The 14813-nt window shown below is 36.1% G+C and overlaps 1 pseudogene; it reads left to right on the forward strand.

Annotated features, from left to right (window-relative positions):
- The first annotated feature begins 9222 nt into the window (after positions 1–9222).
- Positions 9223–10168, forward strand: LOC119530397 (annotated as a pseudogene).
- The last annotated feature ends 4645 nt before the right edge of the window (positions 10169–14813 follow it).

Genomic DNA, 14813 nt, shown 5'->3' on the forward strand with positions numbered 1-14813 from the left:
AGCAAAAAGGTTAAAAATAAAGAAAGATCAATTCAAAAGGAGCCAAGAAAGAAGAAAACTATAATAAAAGAGAAAAACTGGGACTAGTGGAGAACATAAAAAAGTGATATAAATAAACAAAAAAATCTATATCAATAAATATATATAGACTAAACACTAGAATTAAAGGACAAGGATTACTAGCATGCATACAAATCAAAATTCACAAAATTTGTGTTTACAAGAAAAAAATAAAACAAGGCACACAGAGGGTGAGAATAACAGAATGGAAAATTATACTAGGAAAAACACAAAGAAACCTAATGTAGTCCTATGAGTAAAATATTAGAAATTAAAGCAAAATAAAATTAAAAGTGAAAATATGGGTCTCTCCCTATATACAGGTAATATTTAAATTCATCAAAAAGCTATTGCAATTTTAAATGTTTATACACCTAACAATATATATGACTGTATTTATATGATTATATATGACATATATGTATTGAGAAAAATATAAATACATGACTTTATATATACAACAAAAATACAATAAATAATTATTAAATACACTATTATAGTGGGAGAATTTAACACACATCTATTAGTAATTGGTAGTAATTGGCAAAATAAGTATGTAGAGGATATTAACAGCATAGTTAATAAACTTGATATAATGGAAATATGCTGAATAATGCACCCAATTGGAGAAAAGGATTATTTTCAAGCCCATATGGAATATTTCCAAATATTAGCAACATACTATTTCATCAAAGTCTCACCAAATTTCAAAAAAAAAAAAAAAAACAAAACGATATTCATTCCATGTTCTCTGACTGCAATAAAATTAAATCAAAGACAAAGAGACAGCTGAAGTAAAAATTAATAGTACAGTTTGGAAATTTCAAACATTTCTAAGTAAAGCAAATGAGAACAAGGTGGAATAAAAATGTTGAGTTAATTTTCTGGGACAATTAATTATTTATAAAAAAATAATTAAAAGGGATCCTCACCTTAAATCATCCACAAAAATAAATTTTAAATTTCACTTTACTTAGGTAAGCCACAAGACAGACTATCACCCCCATCCTAATAATGAGAAAATTCCAGATAATCTAAAAGCATATTTTATTGAGCCTATCAGAGAGGTGACTTCACAAGGCAACTGAGAGAACTGAATGCAAAAACAGAGTCAAACTCCTCCAAGGGCCCTTAGAATATATAAACTGATTCATCTTTGGCAGACCACTGGAGGAAGAGGGGGGCACCAAAGAGTGGGTATGAAGAAAGCTAAAGTTTTTAAAAATTCTTAAAGACTTACTGTGAGATAGCATGTCAGTTTACATAAACTTTGAATCTCCAACACAAGGGTAGTGACACTAATTAGGAAACATTTTTTACAGGCCTCCGCTCAGCTATTATTAGAAAGATTAGTAAAGGGAAGGAGTCTGGAGAGATACCACCACAAAGTCAAAGGCATGCAGGTAGTGATAAGCTTCTACTAGAAGACAGGCAAAAATGACCACCAGTTTCCCTGGACCATCTCTCTTACGAAGCAAAAGTCTTAAGTTGCTGGGGGAGCATCAGCAAACTGTCCTGTCCCAGGGTCTAGCAAAGATGCTCTGCTTCTTGGTAAGTGTAGGAAAACCTCTTGAGCCCAGGATTCTTCGCTGATACAAAGCAACAGCTGGTGTAGGGGAAGGAAACTCTTTCCAAGAACTACCACAGACATGAAGAAGAGTTTGGCTATTCACAGGTGGGAAGAAGGGTTAGGAATTATGAAAAGGCTCAAAAAACAAGGCCCAAGCAAAAAGGACCTCCGTAAAACCGATGTTGAATCAGGAGAACTGAGAAACACCACACGTCTGCTCCATCATGAGCAATCACAGAGTAATAGGATAGAGTGGTACAACACAGAGGGAGAGGCTCTGGCATGTGAGGACTGCTGAAACTTAAGGGAGAGGGTGATATCATGAACAGGGCAGACTGAGATACTTCAAGGTTCTATCCCTCACCAGAAAGTTTTAAACAACAAGCAAAAACAGGCATAGCCATCTTGTTCAGAGCTCTAGAAAAGAGTTAAAGGGTTTCAGTTGCTGGGTGAGTGCTGAATCAAGAAAAAGGTAACTTTAAAACAGTAGGAAAACTTCATGGTGCCATTGTTGGCCCTTCCCTCAGTGCTTCCCTGAAGAGGCGTGGGTCCTTGGTCCTGGTTCCAGAGAGAACAGAGAAACCCTGAAGCACTGATTTAGTTTTCTGGCTGCCAAAGCAAATATCATGCAGTGGGTTGGCTTAAACAATGGAAGTTTATTAATTTACAGTTTTGATGATAGGAAAAGTCCAAATCAGGGCATCATCATGGTAATGCTTTCTTCCTGAAAACTGGTATTCTGAAGCAGGCTGCCAGTGATCTTTGGCATGGGTTCCTTTGTCACATGGCTATACACATGGCAGATTCTCTTGGCCTCTTCTTTTTGTTCTGAGTTCCATTGACCTTCAGCTTCTTGCTTCCCATGGCTTTCTCTTTAACTGTCTGAATTTCATTCTGCCTATAAAGGACTCTAGTAATAAGATTAACATATATCCAGATTGAGTTGGGCCACACCTTAACTTAAGCAACCCTATCAAATGTCCTACTAACAATGGGTTCACACTCACAGGAATGGATTACATTTAAGAACATGTTTTTCTGTTGTACATCACTACAAGTCACTACTGTCTGCTTTCTGGACCCCCAAAAGACATGTTCTTTCTACATGCAAAATACATTCATCCCATCACAACATCCTTAAGTCATTTCAGAAACAGTGCTAAGTACAAAGACTTGTCAAAATAATTTATGGGTGTGGTATGTCCTTGTGCACAACTCCCCTCTCTCTGTGGACCACTGAAATCCAGAGAACAAGTTATCTGCTCCCAATATACAAGAGAGGGACAGGCAGGCTGTCTGTGAACACTGGGGCACAGACCCCACTATCTCTGAGCACTGGAATGGCAACAGTCTTCCTTTACAATTGGGTGCAAGGTCCACCCCCTCCGATTGCTGCTGGGGCTCATGATCTGCCCCTTCAAGCACAAGGGAAGACCTGCCCTTGCCACACACATGGGTAGCCCTGCACTCTTGGCCCGGGGAGATATCTTTGGTCCAGACTTTGGCTTCCATGATTCTGCTCTTGAATTCATTCTTCCTTCAATTTGTCCCTTCTCTATCCTTTTCAGTCCAGATAGTAGTGGTTCTGCTCATACAAATTTCACAAAAACCTTGTTGACCTTGTGCACAGTTCACAGGGATGCTAACAGGCCTTTTTACAGATCCTTCATGAATAATTGCATATCCAATCCTGAGTTCTGCTGAAATGGCTGACTGGATCCATGTTTAGTTAAACTCACATGGAGTCCTATTCTCTGACAACTCACTTTCTGGAAGCTCAGGAAGATCCCTGATAGAACCACTTCTGGCCCTAGTCTTAGAGCACACTATCCGGACAATTCATAATTTTCTAAACCATCAATTTCTGGTTTCTTTGTGTTTATAAGTTCAGTTTTCAGCTTATCTTTTCCTTTCACATTTTACTATAAACTGCAAGGAGAAACCAGACTGTATTTTCCACACTTGGCTTGGAAATGTCTTCAGCTGAATATCCAAGTTCATTGCTTTCAAGTTCTGCCTTCCATTTGACTTCAGAACTCAATTTTGCCAAGTTGTCTGCCAATCTGAAACACAGATCACCTTTCCCCCCATTTCCAATAACACATGCATCCTTTCCTTCTAAGATCTCACTGGAGGTACCTTTAGTATCCATGTTTCTGCAGTCTCTTCAAAGCAATCTCAGCTTTTTCTATCAAGCATCTCACGATTGTTCCAGCCTCTACCCAACAACCAACGACAAAGCTTTACTCATATTTTTTTGGTATTAGCAATAGCAGCACCCCACTTCTCAGTACCAAAATCTGTTTTAGTTTGCTGGGTGCCAAAGCAAATACAATGTGATGAGTTGGCTTAAACAATGAAATTTATTGGCACACAGTTTTGAGGATAGAAAAATTCCAAATCAAGGTATCATCCAGGTAATGCTTTCTTCCTAAAGACTGGTGTTCTGGGGCTGACTTCCAGTGATCCTTGGTCCTGGGATCCTCTGTTAAATGGCAGTGCACAAGGTGGCCTCTCCTGGCCTTTCCCTTCTCTTCCAATTTTCATTTATCTTTAGCTTCTTGCTTCCCATGGCTTTCTCTTTAACTCTCTGAATTTCATTCTGCCTATAAAGGACTCTTGTAATAGGATTAAGACCCATTCTGAAAGACTTGGGTCATACCTTAACTTAAGTAACCATATCAAAAGGTCCTACTTACCAAGGGTTCACACCCACAGGAATGGATTAAGTTAAAGAATATGTTTTTCTGATATATATCACTCCAAACTGCCATATACACATAATAGGATATATGCTTGTTTGTATCAATCTGGCTGGTGGCAGCATGACACTCATTGCAGGTTTGCCACCCCAGAGTTTGCCCAGAACATAGAAGCAGCCCCAGGGCAGATAATATTCTGTAAAGAAAGCAATAAAATCTGATCTGCTTGAGGCAAAGAGTTACTGGATTTAAGGTATACATTTTAGATTATGGGACCAGGAAGAAAAGTGGACTTAGGGGAAAAGTGGATATTTGGGTCTGTATAAATAGGGAAATTCCTAAGACCATGTGTGTATGCTCAGGGCAAGACACATCATCAGAAATGGCCAGAAGACCCTCAACTTTAGCCTTGGTTGGTTCTTTAGACCCATTTTTAGGTTGCCTAAGTTCTGAAGGTAAGCACTCACACAGGCCAATCTGTAAAAAGGAGAAAAGTGGTTTGTTTTTATTTGTTTACTTTCCTTTTTTTAATTCTTTTTCTTTTGTTAGCTCCTGGCATTCAAGGAAATCTCATCATAACACTAGCTGGATATTTGCTTAATAAACAGACACTTAAATGATAAATTCTGGAGAAACCACATCAAAATATTAAGAAAAGCTTCCAGGATATGCAAAGAAACAGGAAACAAAGGCCCATGCAAAGGAGCAAGGAAAAGCATTAGAAAACATCAACAAGGAAGATCAGACTCTGGATATACCAGAAAGAGACACAAAATTGTCTCAAACATGCTAGCTAAAGGAAAACAGAAAATGAAAGCTGAACAAAAATGCTTAACTTGTGATGGATTTCTATTTAGGTTGATGTTAAAGGTTTGGAAATGGATGGTGATGACAGTGGCACCTTATTGTTTAGGTTGATGTTAAAGGTTTGGAAATGGATGGTGATGACAGTGACACCTTATTGTGAGTATAATCAACAGCACTGAACTTAGAGTCGAATATGGTTAAAAGGGGAAACTTTAGGATGTATATATTACTATCATGAAAATCAAAAGATATATGCTTGTCTGTATCAATCTGGCTGGTTGACACTCATTGAAGGTTTGCCACCCCAGAGTGAACCCTATTGTAAATGATGGACTATAGTTATTTGTAAAAATATAAGAATGCTCTTTTACAAAGTATAAAAAATGTGTCATACTAATACAAGGTGATTATAATAGATTCGTATATGGGAAAATACATTTAATTTAAATTATGGATGATAGACAATAGTATGATTTTAATATTTCATCAATTGTAACAAAGATAACTACTGTTAAAAAAAGTATAATTATAAAAATGTGCCATCATCAATTGTAACAATTGTTCCACACCAATGCAGTTGTTGGTGATGGGGTAGTGCATGGAAATCCTGCATTTTATGCATGATTATTTTGTAAGTCCACAAATTCTTTAATAAGGAAATTAATTTTTTTTTTTTAATTCCTGGAGGGTCTCAATGGTAGATTGGAGTTGGCTGAAGAATCAATAAACCAGAAGATAAGAGAATTGAAGTTTTTCAGTGTCAGGAGCAGAAATTAAAAAAATGAAGAATTAAGAAAAGAGCCTCAGAGACCATCAAGAGTGCCAATATAGGCATTATGGAGTCCTAGAAGGAAAAGAAAGAGAGAAAGGGACAGAAACAGTCATTTAAGAAAGAATGTTTTAAAACTTCCCAAATTCAACAAAGTACATGAACATACACATCTAAGAATCTCAATGCACTCCAAACAGGACAAATTCAAAGAGATCCACACCCAGACACATAATATTCAAACTGTCACATTACAAAGACAAAGCAAGAATCCTGAAGGCTGTATGAGAGAAGCAACATGCAATGTACAAAGAGAACTCAATAAAATTAAGTGCTTATTTTTAATCAGAAACCATGGAGGCAAGACAACATTGTGACAACATATTCTATGTGCTGAAGGAAAATAATTGCCAATCAAGAATTCTACACTTGGTAAAACTGTCTTTCAAAAATGAGGGAGATATCAGGACATACACAGATAAAATCTGAGGGAGTTCATAACCATTAGACCTACCCTATAAGAAATGCAAAGAGGAATTCTTCAAATTGGAAGGAAAGGACATGAGGCAGTAGATTAAACTACATAAAGAAATAATGATCTCTGGTAAACATAACTACATGGGTACTTATAAACACCAGTACTATTGAACTTATTTTTTTGTAACACCAGTTTTTACTGCTTACAGGATCTAAAATGCAAATGCATAAAAGTGATAAATCTATGTTTTGGAAACAAAATATATGAATATAAAATTCATGACTAGGAAACTTAAAGGTGCAGGGATGGAGAGGTATAGGAATATACTTTGTAAATGCTAATGAAGTTAAATTGTTATTAAATCAAATGATTTTGTTGTTGATTTAGGATGTTAAATTTAAGCCCTATGGCAACCACAAACATCTAAAAAATATTCATAGAAGAAAATAATTAACACTAACTGGTTCACCACAAAAGATCAATTAAAAATAAACTAAGTAGAAATGGAAGAATTAAATGGCAAAAAAAGGTATGACTTGCAAAAATCAAACAGTGAAATGACAGAAACAAGTCATTCATTAATAATAGCTATGTTCAATGTAAATGGGGTAAACTCTCCAGCCAAAAAGCAGAGATTGGCAAAATAAATGAAAAAGCATTATCTAATTATATGCTGTCTATGCAAGACTCACCTTAAGTTAAATGACACGAGGAGGTTGAGAATGAAAGGATGAAAAAATGTCCCATCATATAGTAAATTATGAGAGTGAGGGTGACTATGTTATTAGATGATATTATACTTTACGTCAAGAACTGTTACAAGGGACAAAGAAGGCCACTATCTAATGATAAAATGATCAATTAAAAAAAAAAGATGTAAATATAAAAGATATAAATATAAATATAAATACACCTAATAGCAGAACTCCAAAATATTTGAAGTGAACATTGACAGATTTGAAGGGAAAATACATGGCTCTGCATTAAGGATAAGAGATTTTATTGAACCACTTTCAGTAATAGAACATCTAGATAGATATTTTCTATAAAGGAACCAGAGGATTTGAACAATAACATAAACCAATCAGAACTAACAGACACATTTAGAATACTTCACCCAAGAGCATCAGAATATACAATATTCTCAAATGCATGCAGAACATTCTCTACGATAGACCATATGTCAGGTCACATTATACATCTTAATAAATTAAAAATTTTGTAATTGTGCAAAATAATCTACAATTACAAAGGAATGAAGCTAGACATCAATAACAGAGGGAGAATAAGAAAACTCACAAATATGTGGAAGTTAAACAATATACTCTCAAAGAACCAACTGGTCAAAGAAGAAACCACAAGGTAAATGAGGAATAAATTGAGATTAGTGAAAACAAAAAAAGCACAACACACCAAACTTACTGGCAGTAGCAAAGTCAATGATCAAAGGGAAATTATAGCTATTCAGGTATACATTATTTTATTGTGCTCTGCTTTGTTGCCCTTTGCTGATATTTCTATTTTTTTTTTTTTTAACAAATTGAATCTTTGTGGCAACCCTGCATCAAACAAGTCTTTCAGCACCATTTTCCCAGCAGCATGTGTTTACTTCATTTCTCGGTGTTACATTTTAATTAATTTGTGTGTACATTGTTTTTATACACAATGCTGTTGTACTTAATAAACTACAATATAGGGTAAACATAACTTTTATATGAACTGAGAGACCAAAATATTTGTGTGACTCATTTTATTGTGATATTTGCTTTTCGCAGGGGTCTGGAACCAAACCTGCAATTTCTCTGAGATATGCCTGCATATGCTTACATTAAAAAAGAAGATCTTGTATCAGTTAACTGACTTCACACCTGAAGTAACTATAAAAAGAAGAGAAAAATAAATTCAACATGTACAGAAGGAAGGAAAGAGTAAACATTATAGGGGAGAAAAATGAAATAGAGAATAGAAAAACAATTGAGAATCAATGAAACCAAAAGTTGATTTTTTTTTACAAGATCTATAAAATTGACAATTCTTTAACTAGACTGATGAAAAAAAAAAAAAAAAAGAGGGAAGACAAATAACAAAAATCAGAAATGAAAGGGGATACATTACTACAACTTACAGAAATAGAAATTATCGTAACAGGATATTATGAACAATTATATGCCAACAAATTAGATACCCAAGACATAATGGACAAATTCCTATAATGGACAAATTCCTAGAAGCATACAAATTATCTAAGCTGAATGAAGAAGAAATATACCATCTCAAAGACCAATGATAAGTAAAGAAATTAAATCAGTAATCAAAAACCTCCCAACAAAGAAAAGTCCAGGATCAGGAAGCTTCACTGTTGAATTTTCCAACATTCCAAGAGGAATGAATACGAAACCTGTTCAAACTCTTCCAGGTAATTTGTGAGGAGGGAACCCTTCCTAACTCAGTCTATGAGGACATCTTTATCCTAATATCAAAGATAGATAAAGATATCACAGTAAAAGAAAATTACAAATCAATATTCCTTGTGAATATAGATGTAAGAACCTTCAACAAAATAGTACCAAATTAAATTCCACAGCACTCTAAAAGAAATATACACCAGGACCAACTGGGACTTGTCCCAGCAATGCAAGTGTAGTTCAACCAAGAAAATCGATCAGTGTAATATACCACATTAATGAGATGCAGGAAGAAAATAAACAATCATCTCATTTGATGTAGAAAAGGCATTGTTAGGTGCTAGTGCAAAATGGTGGAGTAGGAAGGTTTACAGATCACTCTCTGTACCAGAAATATGAATGGACTGGACAAAGGGATTGGAATTGACTAAATGGAACCCTGGAACCAGATCAGACATCAAGAACAAACAGAGTGCCAGTTGAAGGGAGAGGTTACGAAGAGGTAAGCATTTGTAAGTGAAAGCACAAACAGGCTATGAATCCCCATTTTTAGGCCCCACTAGCAGCTGTGGAAATGTGGCTGGATTCTGGGAGTGGCAAGCTGGGGCCAGGGTGAGCAAATCCTGTCCTCTGTAAGTGGAGCTTGAAAGTCCATGCCTTCTGGAAGATATCTAAGGACCCAGTGTGGACACTGGCTCTCGTTTCATCCCTTTGGGGATAAGGGAAAGGATGGAAGAAAAAATAAAAGAAACTGACAAAAACATTTCTGAGGCTAAGGAAATGGTGGAGTTATCAAAATCAATTGCTAATAAAATCAAAGATAAGCAAGGTAACATCTCAGAAAATGAAACTATTCATGTTTAAATCCTACTTGCTGAGCATGGGAATAGCTAACCAAGTTACCAGGGAAACCTATGGCTCAGGCACACAGCACCACATGCAGCTGGTCAAACAGTTGGTTGGAATACTGCAGTTGCCTTTAGAGGAAAGAGGGGGAATAATGTCACTTACAGAGGTGTACTTTTTAGTAAACCATGCTCGAGGCAATGGGATTACTCTTACCAGAACATGTAGTGAATGTATGCGAGATGCTAGATGCACTGAAACTCTCAGGATCTGAGGTTTTGATAGTGATATCATAGTACTTGAACTTCAGTCCCACAAAGGAGAGGAAATAGTGGCCTCAGCCCTACAGAGTTTCAGAAAAGGGATCCCTAACATCAGAAGAGTTTGCCAAGCTTGTGGGAATGTCTGTCCTCCTAGCCAAAAAGTCTTCTTGCAGAGAAGATGGGCCATCTGTGCTGAGATGACTCAGTGAAAGGTTTGTGGTTTTATCCAAATCTATTTATGACACAGAGCTGTGGACTTTGTATTTGAACTACTTTTTGTCCATACACATGTATCATATAGAAGTGGTGCAGCATTGAGTTAAGAGATAAATCCTGGTAAACTCAGAATTTATTGGAACTTCACAGTATAATACAAAACTCTTTTAATTTCTTCCTAAATATGATGGTCTATGAAGCTTATCTAGGATACATGTAGGAAAATATAAAAATTTGAATGTCAATGTGAATTTAAAATCATGTTATAATTATGTAGAACCCTAGGAGCATAGCTTGAAACATAGTAGATTTTAATTTGATCCTCAAATCTGATCATTTGTACAGAAGGGAATTTAGTTCATGGGGTCAGATAAAGAGAAGTTGCATGTTTGGGAAGATTAGATAACTGTTTTCGTGTGACTAAAATTCCCTGAATTAGAAATGAAGTTTTTCTATGTGTCTAATGAGCTCATTTGGGATCTTTATGAAACAAGTCATCCCTGTAAGAACCTGGCAACAATGGAACAAATAGCAAACTGCAAAATGCAGTATCAGGCTCCTCCTAAGGGCTTTTAGAAGCACTCATATGCGTATCTTCAATAGACCCAATAAGGAGAGAATTTTACTCAATTTATGTACATATAATATGACTAATTTCTTTTTTTTTTATGTGATGATTTCATGGCTGGCATTTAAAGAATGCAACTATGCCATTTTGTTTAAAAAAATGCTGTGGGTTTGTACACTGAATTATAGAGCTGTGTAGACATGCCCATAGACATGATTCAAAATTTGGTAGGTAGATGGACCAGGCATTCTTTGAGATTGCCCAAAGAATTACTGTGTGGGTGGAGGGGCAGGGGGGACTTCAACTGGCTTAACAAGAACCTCAGATCTTTAGCGTTGTTTTACCTCAAAGCCAAGGATAAGGAAAAAGTAAATGGAAAAGAAATATGCTCCTTTTTTCTTCTTTAAGGAATTTGAATGCTGAGTTTTAAAAAAATATCTATCGTCTTTCAGCAAAATTTTTCTTTTGTTCTTGGCCCTATATATTATAAGTTGTGTGGACAAACTATCTTGGTAAAAAGTTTTATTGCGATAGTGAGAACTGGCTAATATTGAATTTCGACTGCTTGAGTTTTTGAGTGGCCTGCCTGACTCCATTTGTCACTGCTATACAGCATACCGTATGCTGGCATTGCCTCAAGCTCAGGGACCCCATGGGCACAGAAAGAGAAGCCTCACCTGAGACTGAGTTGGCCCCAGCTCTGCAGGGAAGCTTGCGGAGGGTAACTGGCACCTGCATTAAGGGAAACGTTGGGATGAGGAGCAAAGACTCCCAGGCTCAGACTCTGGGATCCCTGTCAAGTTCTCACAGAGGGAGGCTGCCAAAAAGTCCCCTTGGGGAAGTTCCAGGGATCCTCAGCTGCCAATCCAGGGAATCCCTCCAGGGGCAGCAAAGTCAGTCCTGATCCCTACCTGAAAAGCTGCTGTCACTGCTTGGTGTCTTCCAGTGTGGCTGTGCATCCTGCTTTAGGCTTTGTTTTCCAAACCTGTCACTGATTCTTTGTTGTGGCAACAGATTCCTTAATTCCCACATTGCTCAGCTTCAGGTTTGTTTGGAGGTAATTCAATATCTGGCTGCCCAGTCCTGTCAGGGATTAGCTGGGTCACTGTGTAGATTGTTGTGTATGTCACTCTCCTCTCTGGATTGAACTTGCTTTGTTACACATGCGCACACACACACACACACACTAACATACACATGCATGCTTTCACACATGCTATCTCATCTGTCTTAGGTTTTTAATAAATTACAAAGATAAATAAATAATAATCTGTTTCACCAGTTGGAGTGAACTGCAATTAAGATTGTTTGAGCTAGAGGATCTAGCTCTGATACGTTACAGCAAATCCACAAAATTCAATGCATTTACTTTAGTTTGACAACAGAATAAAAAATCAAGCACAATCATAATTGTATTAAGTGAACTAAAGAAAAGTGACATGAATGTTTTGCAAACGTTACATTAATTAAAAACACAAGTATGATCAAGTTTATCGTTTTATGTTTAAAGTGGATATTCTTCATTGTTTTTAGATCTTTGTATATATTTTTATCTTTTTTTCCCCCCAATAAGGTGTTATTCTAGTCCTACTATTGGTAGAGGTTATATTTAACTATAACCAATCAGGCCCTATGTGCAAAAAAGTTCTGTCTTGGTGCTTTCCACTGGTATAATGATTATTTTTGCCTCCCTAACTTTGCTCTGGGGAGTAAAAATTCTGCTTCTAGCTTTATGATAATGGAATATTTCTAATCACTGTCAAGAATAAAAATTTTATATTGGATAAGTGAAATTGTTTTCAAGATCAAATTATTGGTATGAATGTATATATAGTAAACTTATTGCAAAATTAAAAAATGATTTTTCTGAAAAAGGGTAAGAAGGAATATCAAGAGTAAATCCATACCAATGTTTTATAACAGATGTAATAGACAAATTCCTTAAAAAGCACAAGTAAAACTTCACTCAAGAAGAAAGAGACAACCTGAATATTACTGTATCCCTATCCCATAGTTAAAAATATTTCTATAAAAAAGACTCTGGTCACAGATTCACTAGTGAAATTGACTATCTATTTAAGAAAGAAATAATACCAATTATACACATAAATTTCCAGGGAATAGAAGAGGAGAAAACACTTCTCAATTCATTTTGTGAAGCCAGACCTACCCTAATATCAAAAGCAAACAAATTTATTACAAGAAATTGCAGATCAAAATTCTCACAAACACAGACACAAAAATAATTAGCAAAATATTAGTTGATCAATTTCAGTAAAATATTAAAAGGAAAATACATCATGACCTGTGAGGTTTATTCCAGTAATGTAAGGTAGGTTCAACATTCAAAAAGAAAGCAATGTAATTCAACATATCAGCAGAATAATAAAAGAAAAACTGATTATTTTAGCAAATTCAACAAAGCATTTGACAGAAAGTTACATCCAAGTGTCATTAGAAATGCTCAGCAAACTAATAATAGAAGAAAACTTCCTGATTCTGATGAATGACATTTTACCAAATGCCTACAACTAACATAATAATCTTTTGGTGAAAAATTAGATGTTCTTCCTGTAAGTTAAGGAATAAGGCAAAGATGACCGCTATCACTGCTCTTTTCCAATATTGTAATGGAGGTCCTAGCCAGTGTAATAAGGCATAATAATAACAATAATAATAATAATAGGCATACAGATTGAAAGAAAGAAGCAAAGCTGTCTTTATTTGTAGGCAGTAGCATCATCTATGTAGACAATCCCAAGTAATCTACAATATAATTAAAGGAATTAATAGCTGAGTTTAGCAATATTGCAAGAGAAGAGGCCTATGTATAAAAACCAATTGGAATTCTCTATACTACAAATAAAAGACTGGAAATTGACTTTTAGTACAACTTACAATAGCATCAGAGAATGTGAAAATGTAGGGCTAAATATAACAAAAGATGGGAAGGTTTGAACACTGAAAACTATTCAAAGCAGATGAGCAAAATGAAGAAAAAGACCTAAATACATTAAAAAATATAGATATTCATGGAACACAAGACTAAATATTGTGAAGCTGTAAATTCTCCCCAAGTTGAACTATGAATTCAGTGCAATTATAATCAAAATTCTACTTGTTTTTTGTTTGTTTGTTTTTGTTGTTGAAATTTACAAACCAATTCAACTTATTGGAATACTCATAGTATCTGATTTCAAGTTTTGTTATAAACTTGACAGTAACCAAGATATAGCATGGGTGCAAAGGTACACATGTAAATCAATGGAAAGTAAGAGGTAATACAGAAATAGAACCAGACCTTTACAAGTCAAATGATTTTTAACAAAGTGCCAAGGTAATTCAGTGGGAAGAAGTAAATATTTTCAATAAATAGTACTAGAACTGTAGGAATACCATGTACAAGAAAAAGGAAACTTGACTCATCTCACACCATATATAAGTATCAAGAGAAAAAAGTCAGCCAGCCCTGAAAGGAGGGGTCAAGATGGCAGCATAGAGTAGTGGAACTTAGTGAGTCCCCTGGAACAACTAATAAACAACCAAGAGCAACTAGTGAATAATCTGGAATAACTGCTGGAGGACAACTGTGACTGTCCACACATCATACACCAACCTGGATTAGGAGGAATGCCTGAGATTGCAGCATAAAATCTGTAAGTAAAAACTACAGAACTGCACTGAGCCCTCTCCTCCCATGGCAGGCTGAGCTGCAAATCCTTGCTGTGATAGAAAGCAGCAATCTCAGAGCAAGTGAATATAGCTCAACCCAGCTCCAACTGGGGTTTCAATTAACAAATGTGGACTGCTGAATAGAAGCTAAAAACCACTAACAAGCAGACAGAGGGTTTTTGTGATGACTGACCTTAAAGAACCAGAAGACTCCTCTGTCCCAGGAGAGGGAGCCCAGAAGACCAGATGTTACCTTTGGCTGATGGGTAAAAATGGGGGGCTGTGGGCTGGCTCTGAAAGGGGGCTTTCTGTCCCTTTTTCTCTCTCTCAACCTGAGTGGCTCAGTGGAGAAAGCCTCAGCCATTTGCAGTTCACAGGGCTCTGATGCAGACAGGGTGGAGATAGCAGAACAGAGAGACAAGGAGCTTTTTAAATGCAGATGATAATTCCCTAGGGG

The sequence above is a fragment of the Choloepus didactylus genome, chromosome 3 (assembly GCF_015220235.1).
Source record: "Choloepus didactylus isolate mChoDid1 chromosome 3, mChoDid1.pri, whole genome shotgun sequence".
Taxonomy (NCBI): Eukaryota; Metazoa; Chordata; class Mammalia; order Pilosa; family Megalonychidae; genus Choloepus; species Choloepus didactylus.